The sequence below is a fragment of the Microcaecilia unicolor genome, chromosome 8 (assembly GCF_901765095.1).
Source record: "Microcaecilia unicolor chromosome 8, aMicUni1.1, whole genome shotgun sequence".
NCBI lineage: Eukaryota > Metazoa > Chordata > Amphibia > Gymnophiona > Siphonopidae > Microcaecilia > Microcaecilia unicolor.
Window position 1 is genome coordinate 159,207,320 of NC_044038.1, and position 18,787 is coordinate 159,226,106.

The window sequence follows — 18,787 nt, forward strand, 5'->3', positions numbered from 1 at the left end:
TTCATTGTTCCGCGATGTGTCTTATGTCACGTTCCGTCGCTTAGTAACGGGTTCATGATGCGATTGGTTGAGTGTCATTGGTCCGCCCTCGACATCTTGACGTTTGACATGGGGGGCGGGGCCAACACTCATGGGCGAATTCCGGGTTTCACCACCATGCATTTAGAACATTGGGACTTGTGGAGGCTTCATAACGTTGGAGGTGCGTTTTATATAGAGAGAAGATATGCATAAAAATAACTAGGGATGTGTCTCTTCAAAATACACTCTCAGATGCTTGACTTTCAAATACATCAGCCTCTTGAAACTTCTGAAACCAAATTTATCAGTTTGTGGTTTTATTTTAATTGTGTTCCATATTGTTCTCACAATAACAAACAACTTTTTCTCAGGAACATTTTAATGTCTGATGCGGCCAGTTCTAATTAAAGCAAAATAACACCGAGTGAAAGTTTCTCCTCACAAACTGTCACAGATAACTGCCTTATTTAACTTTCCCATAGCATATTGGGGGAGGGGGAGGCAATTGTAGAATTTTTTTTCTGAATGTAAAGCCTCTTTTACAACTGGGTAAGGTCTCTTATATGTGTGTTTACTAGTTCAAATTTATAAGTAAAATTGTACACGTAACAACAAGATATCATGTGCTTATATACACACCACACAGAAATGTCCCTGAGAGCAAAGTTTTGGTAGAGCAGGGCTATGGTTACAATCTACATGAGTGTTCTATAAAATCTGTGAGTAGATGTTTAAGAAGTAATTTATAAATAAATTTTATACAGGTCAATCTGTGTCTAAAAGAGCTTTTACCAAATTAGCCAATGGTATACACATGGTGACAAGATACAACATGCTTTTTACATGACCCACATGTATTCACATTAGGGGGCATAGTTAGGTGACATTCAGGCTTATTTTCGAAAGAGAAGGATGCCCATCTTTCGACACAAATCGGAAGATGGCCGTCCTTCTCACAGGGTCGCCCAAATTGGCATAATTGAAAGCCAATTTCGGGCATCCCCAACTGCTTTGCGGGGACAACCAAAGTTCATGGGGGTGTGTTGAAGGCATAGCAAAGGTGGGACTTGGGCATGCCTAACACATGGGCGTCCTCGACCCATAATGGAAAAAAAGGGCGTCCCTGACGAGCACTTGGACGACTTTACCTGGTCCTGTTTTTCTTATGACCAAGCCACAAAATGGTGCCCAAACTGACCAGATGACCACTGTAGAGAATTGGGGATGACCCCCCCCTTACTTCTCCAGTGGTCACTAACCCCCTCCCACCCTCAAAAAAACTCTTTAAAAATCTTTTGTGCCAGCCTCAAATGTCATACTCAGGTCCATCACAGCAGTATGCAGGTCCCTGGAGCAGTTTTAGTGGGTACTGCAGTGTACTTCAAGCAGGCGGACCCAGGCCCATCCCCCCCTACCTGTTACACTTGTGGTGGTAAATGTGAGCCCTCCAAAACCCACCACAAACCCACTGTACCCACATCTAGGTGCCCCCCTTCACCCCTTAGGGCTATGGTAGTGGTGTACAGTGGTAGGTAGTGGGTTTTGGGGGGCTCAACACACAAGGTAAGGGAGCTATGTTCCTGGGAGCAATTTCTGAAGTCCACTGCAGTGCCCCCTAGGGTGCCCGGTTGGTGTCCTGGCACGTGAGGGGGACCAGTGCACTACGACTGCTGGTTCCTTCCATGACCAAAGGGTTTGGATTTGGTCGTTTCTGAGTTGGGCATCCTTAGTTTCCATTATCGCTGAAAATCAGAAATGACCAAGTCTAGGGATGACTATCTCTAAGGATGACCTAAATTTCAAGATTTGGGAGTCCCCGACCGTATTATCAAAACGAAAGATGGACGTCCATCTTGTTTCGATAATGCAGGTTTCCTCACCCCTCCACCGGGATGTTTTGCGAGGACATCCTCAGCCAACCTTGGGCGTCCCCTTCGATTATGCCCCTCATTGGTTATAAAATAAATGTACCCAAGTGCATTTAAAGCCATGATTTTGGCAGTTTTGAGAGAATTTTTTATTTTTTTTTATAAAGACACATGGGGCCCTGTTTACTAATCTGCGCTATAGGCACATTAGCATTGTTAACATACGTTAATCATGTATGCGTGTTAGTGTGCGCACTAATTGTAGGCGCGTTAAAAATGCTAATGCACCTTAGTAAACAGAGCCCATAGGCAGCTATGTCAGCCCTATCAAGCTGTCGTGGGCTAGAGCAAACCCAAGAACCTTAGACCCCATGGATGACAGTGCTGTGAGCAGGGCTTTTTTTGAGGGGGTACCTGGGGGCACCTTTTCCATTGTCTGCTAAAATCGACCCATGGTCCCCAAGTTTTAATGAAAGAGCTCAGGCTCTGTACACCGATTCTGCCTTGTCATAGATTCTGTGACTGGTTGTAGGGGGCCTGGCTATTGTGGGGTGGGTTCCTCAGTGATTACCCCACCCCTGAAAGGTGGCCAGGCATTTGAGTACCGGCACCTTTTTTGCTAGAAAAAACACATTGGCTGTGAGGATCATAAGTCTGCTTGCTAAGGACCTAAGTAATAGAAACATTAGTGTCAATTAACGTCAACTAGTGGAACCATGCTCGTTTCCTCAACAATGAAACGGACCCTAGGAAGGCTGTCATGTAAGCTTTTTTTTTTTCTCTCTCCCCTGCCCTCCCCTCCATGTCCAGCAATTCTTCCCTCCCCTCCCCTCCATGTCCAGCGATTCTCCTCTTCCCTTCCCTCCATGTCCAGCGATTCTCCTCTTCCCTGCCTTCCCATTCGTGTTCCGCGATTCTCTCCTCTACTGTCCTCCCATCCCATCCATATCCATCAATTCTCCTCTGTCCTTCTCTCCCCTCCCATCCCCTTCCCTTTCCTCCCTCCCTCCTTCTCCTCGATGTCCCGCGATTCTCTCCTCCCCTCGATTTGTACTTTAACGTTCTCTGGCTGGCTGGCGATTGGGGAGCTGAGAGCGGGAAAGAGCGGATGGACCATCCAAGAGCTGCCTGGCGATTCTCCGCGATTCTCTCCTCCTGACATCATCTTGCCTCCTGCGTTCCCTTCCCTCTCATTGTTCTGCCCTCTGACGTCATTACGTTTTGACGTGAGGGCGGGGCAATGAGTGGGAATGAATATTACGAACCCAGGCATCCAGACGTAGAATGTTGGAAGTGCAAATTATTATCCTATATAATAAAGCTCACCTCCAACGTTCTGAGGCTGCCTGGGACTATGGCTTCCGGTGGTGGTCTGGATCATGTAGTAGATAATCGTGATGTCAGGGAGAGGGGAGGAGCCGCGAGTGTCCAATGTGGAGGTGGAGAAGGGAAACGTCAGGGAGAGGGGAGGAGCCGCGAGTACTCCTCCCCCTGCCCAGGAATCCCAATGGAGTGCCAGCGAGGGCCAACAGTCTGCGTCCTCCTCTCCTGCAGCTGATAACATGGAACATTGTCAGGCAGGCGAGAAGCTCTATGGGGCCGAGTACGGCAAGAGCGGCCGAGGTTCCTACAACAAATACGGGCAGACCATCACGAAGGACTCGCTGCGACTGGCCATCATGGTGCAGGTAGGCATGCGCGCTGCAGCATGTGGGGGCGGGGAGCAGGCCTCGGATACCGGAACTGAATGCTCCCAGGGGGGAGGGGAGGAGGTGGGAGGGGATATGAGGACCCTGGAACTGGGTGGGAGGGGACGTGAGGACCCTGGAACTTGGTGGGAGGGGAGTAGGGGACCCTGGAACTGGGTGGGAGGGGGGGTGAGGACCCTGGAACTGGGTGAGTGGGAGGGAGGGAGGGAGGGAGGGAGGGAGGGAAAACCATCAAACTCGGAGGGAGGGAGGGGACCCTGGAACTGGGAGGGAGGAAGGGTGAGGGAAAACACTCGAACTGGGGGGGAGGGAGGGGAGGGGAGGCCCTGGCACACACTCTCATTCTCACACACACACACACACACACACACACACACACACTCTTGCACCCAGTCTCACAATCTCTGTCACACACACTCACACATTCACTCTCTCTCTATCACACACTCACTCTCACACACACTCTGTAAAACACACACACTCAGAGGAAAACCTTGCTAGTGCCCGTTTCATTGCTTTCTGAAACGGGCCTTTTTTACTAGTATAGAATAATTGCTAGATACAGCCAATTAGTGATTGTATAATAGCATCTAGGCACTAAGGTTATGTTACACTAGCCCTAGACCTGCTGTAACCGCAGGCACCCCAACCGCGGCAAGGACACACATACGTTACTATAGTCTATAAACTGCGCATTTAGGTGATAGTCCCGCACGTACTCCACCCTTGCATTTACGTGCTATGCCACTTATGTACCCCTTACAGAATGGCACATGTATTTTGCTGCTACTCACACACGTTAATCCATGGCTTCTATATATGGTGCACAAATTTACATGCACAAAATTGCACACTATTCTGAGATGGGTGCAGAACGAACTTGGCTAATGAGCCAATTAGCACCAATAATTGGACACTAACAATCGATTATTGGCAACAATTTGGATTTGCACACACATCTTGCTAAGCGCTAAGATCAACCAATGTATGCTTCCCCTCCACAGATATTCAGAACTGTTTTATAATATTTGCTTGTTTAAAATTCTACTATGTTACCCAAGATCTTTTCTGTAACACCAAATGTCTATTTTCTAATCTATTTCCACTACTCATAATGTATTGTAAGCCACATTGAGCCTGCAAAGAGGTGGGAAAATGTGGGATACAAATGCAATAAATAAATAAAGATCCAAGAGGAGGGAGAGAGGAGACATGATAGAAACGTTTAAATATCTCAAGGGCATTTATGTACAGGAAGAGAGCCTTTTTCAAATGGAGAGCTCTGGAATGAGGGGGCATACGACAAAGTTAAGAAGGAATAGGCTTAGGAGTAACCTAAGGAAGTATTATTTCACAGAAAGGGTGGTGGAGGCATGGAATGGCCTCCCAGTGGAACTGGTGGAGTCGAGGACTGTTCCAGAATTTAAAAAGGCATGGGATAAGCATGTGGGATCGCTTAGGAACAGGAAGAATTAGGGGTTACTGAGGATGGGCAGACTGGATGGGTCATATGGCCTTTATCTGACATCATGTTTCTATGTGCAAAACTTATGGTGCGCAACTGAAAAGGGGGTGTGGCCATGGGCAGTTCAGGGGCGTTCACTAAAGATGCCCTCGGTATTACTGTATACCAGGGATCCAAGATTTATACCAGGTTTCAGTGGTGTAAATCCTTGTTCTCAAAGTTTGGTGCTGTAATCAGCTCTAAACGCTATTCTATGAACAGCGCCAAATCCAGAGTGCCACTTATAGATCTCTGCATGGTATTCTATAAAGATCCATGTGCAAATCTTATAGTGCGCAACTCAAAAGGGGGCGTGGCCACGGGAGGGGCAGGGACATTCACTAAAGACGCATGCAGTATTACTGAATACCAGGCTCTGCACCTAAATTACGTGCCAAACTTTACACAAGGATTCAGTTGGTGTAAATCCCTGCGCCCAAAGTTTGGTGCGGAAATCTGCTCTAAGCACTATTCTGTAAATGGCGCCAAACTCAGAGTGCCATTTACAGAATAGCACTCTACGCGGATTTTTTTCAGCACCATTTACGGAATCTAATCCTAAGTGTACACTTGCCCACAAAAGTGACGGTATTCTGCACAATTACATGTCTAAGTGGTACAGACAGGTAAGTGTGGGCACCCTCTTATAGAATTAGTGGGCTAATATCTCTTGATGGGGGGCTACCTTGGTTAGAGTGCAATTAAGAACATTGCAAGACCATATTAGGGGAGTTTATAGTATTAATAGCACTCATTTCGAGATAACAGGTGACCACGCCCTAGATCTGATGATGAAGCTGTAACCAGATCCCAGTCCTTCAGAGCTTCCGCTTTCCCTACAGTTAGGAGTGTCCTGGAGGCTATTGGTTCAGCTGTGTAGCTCTACTTCCTCACAGCTCTGCAGCATTGCTGTAAAAGTCCAGGCTGGGCCAGGGTCAGACAGTTTATTAAACACTGATTTCGACCGCCTAGCAACACTCAGATCAAATGCTACTCAGACGCCCGACAAACAGGTTTCTGCTACCACTTGGCAAGTAACAAATGTCATTCTTTCTTCCTTTCTTTTCCTGCCCTTGTTTGGTTTATTTTTTTATAGGGTGTCTCATTCTTTTATTTTGCACTATAGTGAAAAGCTGAGTTTAGCAAAGAGCATGTCACTTCAGTCCTAAAAGGAGGTTCATTGAAGTGCATCGGTTCCTTCTGCCTCTGATGAATTATCCCAACAGGAAACTTCTGGGAAAGGGTACGCTGTATAATATAGTTTGAGAAACCTGTAACAAGAACATTATACAGCAGAGCACTATGAAACATAACTATTACTGTACAAAAATCTTTTTTTCAATAGATCTAATCCTCTAGCATGTATTTAAATGTGAGGGCTTTGTGCTATTGTTTGTGCGCTGATATTCTCTGGAATGTTATTTGGTTGATCTGCGGTAACAATCCTAGCTAATTATAAATATTAGCCAGGTCATTTTTTGACTTCCTTGCACTGGTTCTTGCTCCTGGGTCCCTTTTTCTTTGTGTCATAATGTATCTGAAGGGCAATATGGAATGGTATAGCAAACATATATATATATCTTTACGCATGTATTCAGTGAGGATATCTATACAAGCCTGACTGCTGAACATGAGTTTTGAACTTTATATAGGTTATTATACATAAAGTGGTGAATTCTATATATGATGGTGGAAAAAGTGCTATTTTAGAAGCCATGCGTAAAGATAGCTGCAGTTTATAGAATAGCACTTACTCCTGGGAATTGTGTCTAACTTCAGGTGCGGCCATTCGCACCAACTGAAACGCGATGCAAATGTATGCGCCTAAATTAAGTGTGTTTCCTCCTATTCTATAACTACGCATGTTAATTCCGCCCATGACTCTCCCATTTCCGCACCTCCTTTTGAACGCACGTGTAAAATGTAGGCGCGGAGATTCAAATTAAATCTAATTAGTACCAATAATTGCTTGTTAGCAAGCCAGTGGCTGTGCCACATGAACTTTATCTTACCACAACATCACTTTGTATTTGTTTACACCGGAGTCTGCAAACGCAGCTCCGGGACTATGTAAGCCACATTGAGCCTACAAGTAGGTGGGAAAATGTGGGATACAAATGTAACAAATAAATCAATACTTTATATTGTTTTTGAATATTTTTACTGCTGTAATTGCCTATTGCTCATGTTTGATCTATTCTTACTGTAAACCGCCTTGAGTGAATTCCTTCAAAAAGGCAGTAAACAAATCCTAATAAATAATTAAAAATAAATAAACTGCAGGTTGTGTCCTGGGCATGCCCCTCACTAGGTATCATGTTAGTTTTGCAGTTGGCCCACATTAATTTCCTGTGTTAAAGTGTGCTGTTTACAAAATCTAATGCACTTTGGTAAAAACACACACACACACACAGTTAAACCTGTCATTTCTGCACTCCAGTTTACAGGGATTAGTTATCTGGATAGCTGAATACTGCTGATAGCTGGATGAATTGTAGCCCAACCTTGACACGTCTGTAATCCCATCTCACCTTATCTGCGTAACTTTTGACCAGAGACAAACTTACACAGCCAAAAGCTATCCATTTAATATGGCAGGACATTTAAACAAAAGCAACTTATGTGGCCCGCTCCTGATGCCGATCACATATGTGCTTTTAAATACTGACTCCTTGATTTAGAGTTCTTGAATAAAAAGTGTGTATCCTTTTCTAATTGCCCTGACTTCTGTTTAAAAAAAAAAATTCACCTTCCCACAGACCACTCATCTGCATACCTGCATGAAGTTCTTTGTCAAACCTCTGTTGTGCTACATTTCTGCCTGACCTGCTGTGCGTCATTGTGAAATCTGCATAGAGTTATGTAGACAGAAAGGAAGTGGAACTGAGCAGTGGCGTAGCCAGACTGCCAATTTTGGATGGGCCTGAACCCAAAGTGGGTGGGCACAAAATTTTCTCTCTACCCCCCTCCCCCAGCAAAATTTAGTCACGCTAATCAGATGCATTTGTCACACAGGGTAAAGTGCTGCTTTTCAGTGCATCAGATTTCAGAAAATTTATTTAATAGCCTAACACCCTTTTCAATGAGCTTTCAGAGGCCAAAACCTCCTGCCTCAGGTCAGTATAATGCTGTTACGGTATCCTCGCCTGACCTAAGGAAGGAAGTATTGGTCTCTGAAACTTCATTAACACAGGTACCATATTACTTTATCCTAAATTAAAAATAAAATTATTTTCTTTACCTTTCTTGTATGGCCATTTACTTTTTCTCATTGTGTCGCTCCCAGTCTCTAGATTCTGCTTTCCTTCGTTTTCGCTTAACTCTTCTGCCACGGTTTCCTGGCCATTTCTCATTTTTCTCTCCTTTTTCTTTGCTTTCTTCAATATTTTTCTGCCTCTCTCTCTCTCTGTCCTGATTTAATTCATTCTTACTATCCATTCTTTAATTTCCTTCATCTACTTATGGCTTTTCATCTTTTTCTCACCCTTGTTCTCCCCATGCCCCTTCCTCTTATTCTCCAGTCTTTCACTACTCTCCTTTTCCATCCAGCAGCTCTCTTCTTTCTCTCCCCATCCTTCCAGTCTCCTCTCTCTCTCCCCATCCTTCCAGTAGTCTCCCCTCTTTCTTTCTGCATCCTTCCGTCCAGTGTCACCTCTTTCTCCCTACCCTTCCATCCAGCGTCTTCCCTCTTTCTCTCCCCATCCTTCCATCCATCTATCCTCACTCCTGATCCTTCCATCTAATGTCTCTCTCCCTCTTTCTAACCAGTGTCTCTGTATCACTCGACCCTTTTCTGTTCAGTGTCCCTTCTCTCTCCACATCCTTCCAGTCTCTCACCTTTCTCTGCATCCTTCCAGTCTCTCCCCTTTCTCTCCCCATCCTTCCATCCAGAGTCTCTCTCCCCATCCATCCGTTTTCCCTCTTTCTCTCCCCATCCTTCCATCTGTTTTCTATCTTTTCTCCCCATCCTTCCATGTTTTCCCTCTTTCTCCCCATCCTTCCATGTTTTCCCTCTTTCTCCCCATCCTTCCATGTTTTCCCTCATTCACTGCCATCATTCCGTTTTCCCTCTTTTCTCCCCATCCTTCCATGTTTTCCCTCTTTCTCCCCATCCTTCCATGTTTTCCCTCATTCTCTGCCATCCTTCCATCTGTTTTCCCTCTTTCTCCCCATCCTTCCATGTTTTCCCTCATTCTCCCCATCCTTCCATGTTTCCCTCTTTCTCCCCATCCTTCCATGTTTTCCCTCATTCTCTGCCATCCTTCCATGTTTTCCCTCTTTCTCCCCATCCTTCCATCTGTTTTCCCTCTTTTTCTCCCCATCCTTCCATGTTTTCCCTCTTTTCTTCGACGAGGCCCGCCCTACATGCCAGCGCCAGCCCCCATTGCCGGCCACTGCTGCTTTTCCTGTTGAGCAGCAGGGCCGGCGCTACAAAAAGAAGAAGCGCTAATGGCGCTAAGGACGAGAAATGTTTAAAAAAAAAAAAAGCACGGCACCGGCAGGCACTGTCTCGGCAGCCTTGAGGCATTGGCTGCTGAGGCATTGGCTGCTGGCTCGCAGGCTCCTCCCAGGGGAGAGGCAACAGGGGCTAGGGTAGTGAGCAAAATGACTGCTTTCTGCTCTGATCAAGCTTACCCTTTCTCCTCCTCCAGAGCCAGTGCCAGGGTGGTGGGCACCCTAGGCAAAAGTTAGAAAGACGCTTGAGTGCATAAGAAGGGGAATGGCCAGCTGGGAAAAGGAGGTGATAAAGTCTCCGTATACGTCTCTGGTGAGACCTCATTTAGAGTACTGGACACCGCACCTTCAAAAAGATATAAACAAGATGGAGTTGGTCCAGAAAACAGCTACTAAAATGGTCAGTGGTCTTCACCATAAAGCATATTGGGGACAGACTTACAAGATCTCACTATGTATACTTTGGAAGAAAGGCAGGAGAGGGGAGGTACAATAGAGATGATTAAATACCTCCATAGCATAAATGCACAGGAAGCGAGTCTCTTTCAATTGAATGGAAGCTTTGGAATGTGGAGGCGTAGGTTGAAGGAAATATTTCATCACGAAAATGGTGGTGACTTCATGGAATGACCGGTCTCCTAGTGGAGATGGTAGAAATGAAGACTGTATCTGAATTCAAGGAACTTGGGGACAAGTACATAGGATCTCTAAGGGAGTGATAGAGAGAGTAGATGGCATGAATGGGCAGACTGGATAGGCCCAGAGTCTCTGAAATACAAAATCAGGCTCTTAGGGGGAACCCACCCACTGCACCGAACACAGGGGCATAGCCAGTAACCCATGAAGAAAGGGACTCTGGGGCCACCCATTCTTTTTTTTTCTCTCTCCCTAACTCCATTCCCTCTCCCAGGGCAGCTGAACCGGGCCTGGAGCAGGGCCACCGCCCCCCCTCACATTAGTCGCCACTGCCGCCTCCCCCCCTGCAATTGTCATCTTCTGCCGCCCCCCCCCCCCCCCGGATCGCTGCCGCAATTAAAATACCTTGGCTGGTGGGGATCCCAAGGCCCCACAAGCAGAAGACGTCTTCCTCCAGTGCTGACTCTTCACTCTGCCGATTGCCTGCCCCTGCTTTTTGTCTCAGGGCATGTTCGGTTTCAAAACTGAGCAAGGGCACCTGAGAGGAAAAGCAGCCGCTCAGCAAGCAATGGGCAGAAGAGCAGCACTGAAGGAAAACCTGCAGTGTCTGCTCCTCCGGGTCCTCCCCATCCTCCAAGGGGGGCCCAGCGCCAGAGTTTTCTCTCTCCTGCTCCTGTCAGGATGCAATCACTCAGGTTCCATCAGGAGCAGGAGAGAGAGAGAGACCCCGGCGTTGGGCCTCCCTTGGAGGCCTGGGTCCAGGGAATTTTGGCCCCTGCCCCCCCCTCTCGGTGGCTCTGCCCTCTCCCCCCTCCCTATTAAAATTATTACCTTTGCTGGGCGTGAGCACTTGAACTAAGCCAGACAAGAGGTGTCCTCAGTGTACTAACAGATAGCTTGCAATGAGGAGCAGCTAGCAGGATTTGCTGGGCAGATGAGTCCCAGAGCAAATATTTGCAGCAAAACCAGTATACAAGGCTTGGAACAGAAACTTTGTAAATCATACACAAAGTCTGGAGCAGAGAAGCTCAGCAGCAAGGACTTAGCACGCAGGTGAGACCTGGATTGATAAGATTTTTTTTTCATTTAAATAAGATTTTTAATTTTTCTTTAAATGTTTTGTAAAAACCAAACAAACAAACTTTCCCCCAAGGTTGACTTTGTACAAAACATTTATGCAAATTGCAAATTAATGAGCTATTATCATACAAATGCATGCAAAACTTTTCACTATTGCTCACTTGTGTGAAAAGAGGCATATTTATTTATTAAGATATATTTACCGCCTTTTTGAAGGAATGAATATTAGCACCCAATTATTGGCGCTAATTGACTCATTAATCAAATTGCGTGTGCAATTCAAAGTGCCATTTATAGAATTTTGGGGTAGATGTATTCCACATATTTTAAAAGGTAGAAGAAATGCCAGACAGCTGTCATGGTTGAAAAGTGAGGTGAAAAAAGCTATTAGAGCCAAAAGAACATCTTTCAAAAAAATGGAAAAAGGATCCAAATGAAGGAAACAGGAAGCAGTATAAGCACTGACAAATTAGTAGCAAAGCATTGATATGGAAGTTAAAAGAGAATTTGAAAAGAAGCATGCTGTAGAGGCAAAAACTTAGAGTAAAAACTTTTTCAGGTACATTAGAAACAGAAAGCCTCCAAGAGTCAGTTAAACAGCTGGATAATCAAGAAGGAAAAAGGGACAATCAGGGAGGACAAGGCTATAGTGGAGAAACTCAATTACTCCTTTGCTTCTGCCTTTACTGAGGAAGATGTAAAGAAGCTACATGTGTATGGAAGAAATCAAACAAATCTCAGTAAACCCGGAAGATGTAATAGGCTCTGGGGCCCTTTTACTAAGCCACTTAGGCGCCTACACGTGCCCAATGTGTGTCAATTTGGAGTTACCGCCAGGGCTGCCGAGAGACTGGGCCAGGCCCGGGACAAGGCTGCCCCCGGCCCCCCCCCCCCACTCGAGGTCACCGGGCCCCCCCTCCGTCCCCGGGCCCTCTGCACTGACCTTAAGCGCCTCACCTTCGAAAGCGCAGCAACAAGCAGCAGCAGACCACTCCTTCCCTCCATGTCCCGCCCTCACGGAAGTTATGTCAGGCAAGGGCGGGACACGGAAGGAAGGAGTGGTCTGCCGCTGCTTGCTGCGCTTTTGAAGGTGAGGCGCTTAAGTTCAATGCCAGGGAGCGACTGAGGGCGGGCCGGACTGCAGCGGCGGCGCCGGCCCCCCCCCCCCAGAGGCCTGGGCAAGGGGAATTTTCTCCCCCCTGTCCCCCCCTCTTGGCGGCCCTGATTACCGCTCAGCAACCGCATGGCCCTGGCAGTAATTTTGTTTTTTACGCAGGTCCACTACGCACGCCGGAAAGTCGTTTTTATTTTCCTGCGTGCGGCGGAAACCGGGCGGTAATCATCATTCTACGCGCGTTGACGATTACCACAGTTATCGTGTGAGACCTTACCGCTAAGTCAATGGGTGGCGGTAAGGTCTCAGGCCCAAAATGAACGTGCTCCAATTTTTATTTTGCCGCGTGTCCATTTTCGGCAAAACATTTTAAAAGGGCCTTTTTTACAGGCACACTGAAAAATAGATCTGTACACACCCAAAGCACGTGCCTACACTAGCGCAGCTCATTTTTCAGTGTGACTCAGTAATAGGACCCCTAAATCAACAAGCTAGAGAGAAGTAAATCACATGGACTGGATAATATATACTGTAGCGCATGCGCTGGGCATTAATTCTGAGTTTGGCGTGCACCGAAAACACTCAGTAGAAAGTAATTTTCTACCATGAGGGCGTTCCCGGTGGTAATCGACAGTTGGTGTGCACTGGATGGTTACTGCGCAGGTAACGCGTGAGCCCTTACTGCTAAGTCAATGGGTGACGTTAAGGGCTCAGGTTGTAAACAGACGCGTGCTGGTTTTCATTTTTCCACACGTCCATTTCCCACCCCCCACCCCCACCCCCAAAAAACCCTTTTTTCCAGATGCGCTGGAGAAATGTTTCAGTGCGCGTCCAATACACGCGCTCACACTACTGCAGCCCACCTTTTGGCGTGCCTTTGTGAAAGCTCCCCTTAGTAATTTGTAACCTATCATTAAAATCGTCCATGGCACCTGAAGATTAGGAAACGGCCAATGTAACACCAGTTTTTATAAAGGGTTCCAGGGGAGATTTGGGAAACTACAGACTGGTAAGCCTGAAATCAGTGTTGGGCAAAGTGGTGTAAGCTATTATAAAGAGCAAAATTACTGAATACATAAACAATTAGGTTTAATGGGACAGAGTCAACATAGATTTAGCCAAAGGAAGTCTTGCTTCACCAGTTTGCTATATTTTTAGTGGGTGTGAATAAACATGTGGATAAATATGGGCCAGTTACTATAGTTCCTCATGAGAGACTCCTGAGGAAATTTAAAAGCCAAGGTAATGTTCTGTTGCAGATTGGGAACTGGTTAAGTGTAGGGATGCAGTAAGTGGACAATTCTCTCAGTGGAGGAGGGTGAATAGTGGAGTGTCACAGGGATGTGTACTGGGACCAGCACCTTTTTAACACATCTATAAATGATCTGGAAATGAGAACAAGTGAGGTGATCAAATTTTCAGATATTACAAAATGTATTCAAAGTTGTGAAATCACGTGCGGACTGTGAGAAATTGTAGGAGGACCTTCTGAGACTGGAAGACTTGGCATGAGCAAGTACGAAGTGATGCACATTGAAAAGAATGACCCAAATGATAATACTTGTTGCTAGGTTCCACGTTAGGAGTCACCACTCAGGAAAAAGACCTAGGTGTTAATGTGGACAGTACATTGAAATCTTCTGCTCAGTGGACAGCGGCTGCCAAAAAAGCAAACAAAATGTTAGGAATTATTAGGAAACGAATAGAGGATAAAATAAAGAATATTGTAATGGCTCTGTACTGCTCCGTGATGTGACTGCACCTTAAGTACTGTGTGCAATTCTGGTTGCTGCATCTTAAAAATGATATAGCAGAATTACACTGCGCACGCAACAGCTATTAGAACCAAAAGAACAGCTTTCAAAAAAATGGAAAAAGGATCCAAACGAAGGAAACAGGAAGCAGTATAAGCTTCAATTTAATTACACTGCGCACTGTAGCGCATGCGCTACATTGATTGGATGGAACGACTCTCGTATGAGGAAAGGATGAAGAGGTTAGGTCTTTCAGGGGCCCTTTTACTAAGGTGCGTAGGCGCCTATAAGTACATAAGTACATAAGCATAAGCACTGCCATGCTGGGAAAAGACCAAAGGTCCATCAAGCCCAGCACTCTGTCTCCAACAGTGGCCACTCCAGGCCCCAAGAACCTGGCAAAACCCCAAAATTTAATAATGATCAATGGACTTTTCCTTCAGGAATCTGTCCAGACCCCCTTTAAACTCAGCAAGGCCAGCTGCCATCACTACCTTCTCCGGCAATGAGTTCCAGAGTCTAACCACGCGCTGAGTAAAGAAAAACTTTCTCCAATTTGTTTTAAACCTACCACATTCTAATTTCATCTTGTGTCCCCTGGTTCTATTATTGTTAGAAAGCGTAAACAAACGCTTCACATCTGTCTGCTCTACCCCACTCATTATTTTGTAGACCTCTATCATATCACCCCTCAGCCGCCTTTTCTCTAGGCTAAAGAGTCCTAGCCTTCTTAACCTCTCCTCATAAGGTAGTCGTCCCATCCCTTTTATCATTTTTGTCGCCCTTCTCTGCACCTTCTCCAATTCCTTTTTTATCTTTTTTGAGATGAGGCAACCAGAACTGAACACAATACTCCAGGTGCAGTCGCACCATGGAGTGATATAACGGCATTATAACATCCTCATGCTTGTTTTCCATCCCTTTTCTAATAATACTCAACATTCTGTTCGCCTTCTTAGCCACCGCAGCACATTGAGCGGAAGATTTCAACATGCGTCAATTTGGAACTACCGCCCGGCTACCGCGGGCCCTGGGTGGTAATTCCATTTTTTACATGCGTCCGATACGTGTGTCCGAAAATATTTTTATTTTCTACCGCGTGGCGCTAACCGGGCGGTAATCAGCAGTGTATGTGTGCTGACGATTACTGCCCAGTTAACACGTGAGACCTTACCACTAAGTCAGTGGGTGGCAGTAAGGTCTCAGGCCCAAAATGGATGCGCACCAATTTTTATTTTGCCACACGTCCATTTTCGGCCAAAAAAAGAGACCTTTTTTGCAGGCACGCTGAAAAATGGACCTGCGTACATCCAATACATGCACCTACAACAGCGCAGTCCATTTTTCAGTGCACCTTAGTAAAAGGACCCCTCAGCTTGAAGAAGAGACAGCTAAGGGGTGATATGACAGAGGTCTACAAAATGCTGAGTTGACATAGAGGTCTACAAAATTGCTTGTTTTACTCTTTCAAAAAGTACAAAGACTAGGAGACACCCCATAAACTTACATAGTAATACTTTTAAAACAAATAGAATATATTTTTTCATTCAACCCATGGTTAAGTTCTGAAACTCAGTGCCAGAGGATGTGGTAAAAGCTGTTAGCATAGCTGGGTTTAAAAAAAAGGTTTGGACAAATTCCTGGAGGCAAAGTCCTTAAACTGTTATTACTGTAGACCTGGGGACAGGTAAGATTAATCTTTGGAAGAGCTCTGGGCAAACAAGGACATTGGCCCTCTTCCCCATTAAATGAATATACTGTTAAACCCACAAATGTGTGAATATCAGTACATTAGCTTCTGCATCTAATTAAATCACATTAATGTGGGGGGTTTAAAATACTCCGAGACTTGGCTGTTTGGCTGCTCACTGCTTGAGACATGCTAAAGGTGAAGCAGCCCAAAGAGTGGGGATTTTCAGATAGTGCATCCAGGGTGTAAATCTAGACAGATTTAAGTGTGGTTTTGCATTTCGAATTTTTACAAAATGCAGCACAAAAAATATTCAATTTTTTTTTTAGAGCTTCAGAAAGAATACAGACAGAATGGATATAATAGGGATAAATTCTCTGGGCCAAAAATTGCTCTGCACTCACCCCTTGATTTTATAAAGGTTGCCGACAATGGCGCATGCAAATTTAGGCACAATCCTGATTTGCGTGCGCAGTGTAATTAAATAACGAGCCAATTAGTGTCAATAACTGGCTTTTTAACAAGCAGTTATTGGCAATAAATTTAATTGGGTGATGCGCACCTAGCTTTAGGCATGTGATACACATCTAAAAATTATGCATGGCCCAAAAAGGGGGTGCAGAAAGGGGATGGTCATGGGCGTTTCAGGGCAGAATGGGGCAGAGTTTTCATTTACGCAGGAAGTTACAGCTTAAAGGCCCTTCTCACATAAATTTAGGCGTGGGCATTTGCATCACATTTTCATTGATTCAAATGGTGGTATCTAAATTTATGCAGAACGATAACGCTTAAGCAACTCTATATATAAAAGGCACCACCAACGTTCTAAATGAAGCCTCCAGCCGGAAGTGTGAAGGGGGAGAGATATCCGGTTTCCCCCAAGAGTGTCTGCCCCGCCCTCGCTCTCTCTGTAACACAGTGAAGGAAAACACAGCAAAGCACGGAATCAAATCGCTCTCTCTGTAACAGTGAAGGACTCAGAGGGGGGAGGGGAGAGAGGGCAGAAGCCCTCACTATCTCTGTAACATAAACACAGCACAGCAGGAAACTTAACACTGAAGGACTCGACTCCGAGGGGGGAGGGGACAGAGAGGACAGACAGCACAGGGGAAGGAAGAGAGGGCAGAGGGCAGGGACACACACACTCCCACATGCACACAGAAGAAAACCTTGCTAGCCCCCGTTTCATTTGCATCAGGAACGGGGCTTTTTTACTAGTTATTTTATAAACTGCACTTTATAGAGTAATGCAGCTTATAGAATAACGCTTAAGCGGGATTTTTTTTTCGGTGCCATATATAGCATTTACCCCTCAGTGGCAAAAAGCAGCAGAGAGATTTCAGAGCATGTGCAGGCAAAATGGATGGGACAGGGAGAGGCAGTATGCAGGAAGGTATTGCTCAGATTTCATCCTACCAGTTGGAGCCCTTGGCTTTTCTTCTCTTAGGGGCTCTTTTACTAAGCCGTGGTAGGCTCTACGCGCATGCAGTGTGCATCCAAATGAGACTACCACCAGGCCAGCGTGCTCTCCTAGCAGTAATTTCCAGATTTGGTGCGCGCCCATAACGAGTGGATGAGTTATTTTTTTATTCCCTCCTACATGTGCCAGTTCTGGCGTTAATTGGCACTTGTGCGCCGACTGGTCACTGCGTGTGTAGTGCGTGAGCCTTTACCACTAGATTAGTGGGTGGTGTTAAGGGCTCAGGCCGGTTTTAGGCACACACTGGTTTCATTTTTACCGCAGGCCCTTTTCCCATCCCATTAAAAAAGCCCTTTTTTGTAGATGCAGTAAAAACTGGCCCGGCGCTCGCCCAATACACACGCCTACACTACCGCTGGCCACTTCTTACCACTGCTTAGTAAAAGGGCCCCTTAGGCTCAGCTCATTAAAGCAATGATCAGGATCAGTGCACCGGTACTGAGGCTCTAATGAATACGAGAATGGACTCAAAGAGTTTGAGAAGAGTGTTGCACATTTCTACTCAATGTGACCTGGCATCTCAGTGCTTCCTGTGATTTTGGGTGCTGGCAGTTTACTTAAGAGATTGAAGACCCTGGCGATAGCTATTGCTAAACCTCAGATGGTAACCTGATAGCTCGTGGGAGGGTGGGGAACAGAATTACAGCAAGGCACTGTCTAGTGGTTACCAGCCACACTGAACTTCTCGATCATTTATTTATTTCAATTATAACCCACATTATCCCAATAGATCAGGTTCAATGTGGCTGACAACTTCTTGTGATTAACAGTACAGTACAAAAAGTAAAGCGGGATAGTATACATTAAGTAGTAATAACAAAATGCATGAGGATTGAGTAATTACAATATGTAATATGGAAACGAATGCTAGATGCAAAAAGGTAGGATTTATTTACCTCCGTTTTTGAAGGTAATTCACTCAAGGCAGTGTACTGTAAGAATAGATCAAACATGAGCAATAGGCAATTACAGCAGTAAAAATATTCAACTAACAATACAAAGTCAACACAATACGTAATAGAACATTTTAATTAATAGTGAAGAGTAAAGCAAAGATGGAACATATCGGGCCCTGTTTACTAAGGCGCGTTAGCATTTTTAACACGCCTACAATTAGCACACACACTAACCATGTAGGCAGCTATAGGGATATTGTAGGCGCATACACAATTAACGCACGTTAAAAATGTTAACGCACCTATAACGGGGCTTAGTAAATAGGGCCCATAGATAGGTAAGAGAGTAAAAGGAGTTAGAAAGTAAGGTGACTAATTTAAAGAAAGGTGCACATGAGGTCAGAGAGATGGTTAAATATTATCTCATTATAGTCATCTATGTACAATAACAATTAGAATGGAACTGAGAAACTGAATGATTGTACAGTTAGGGGTTTAAATTAATTATGATCATCTGTGAGAAATTGCTGAAACAGAGAGGTTTTAAGGTATTTCTGGAATATCAAATAATTAGGTTCCC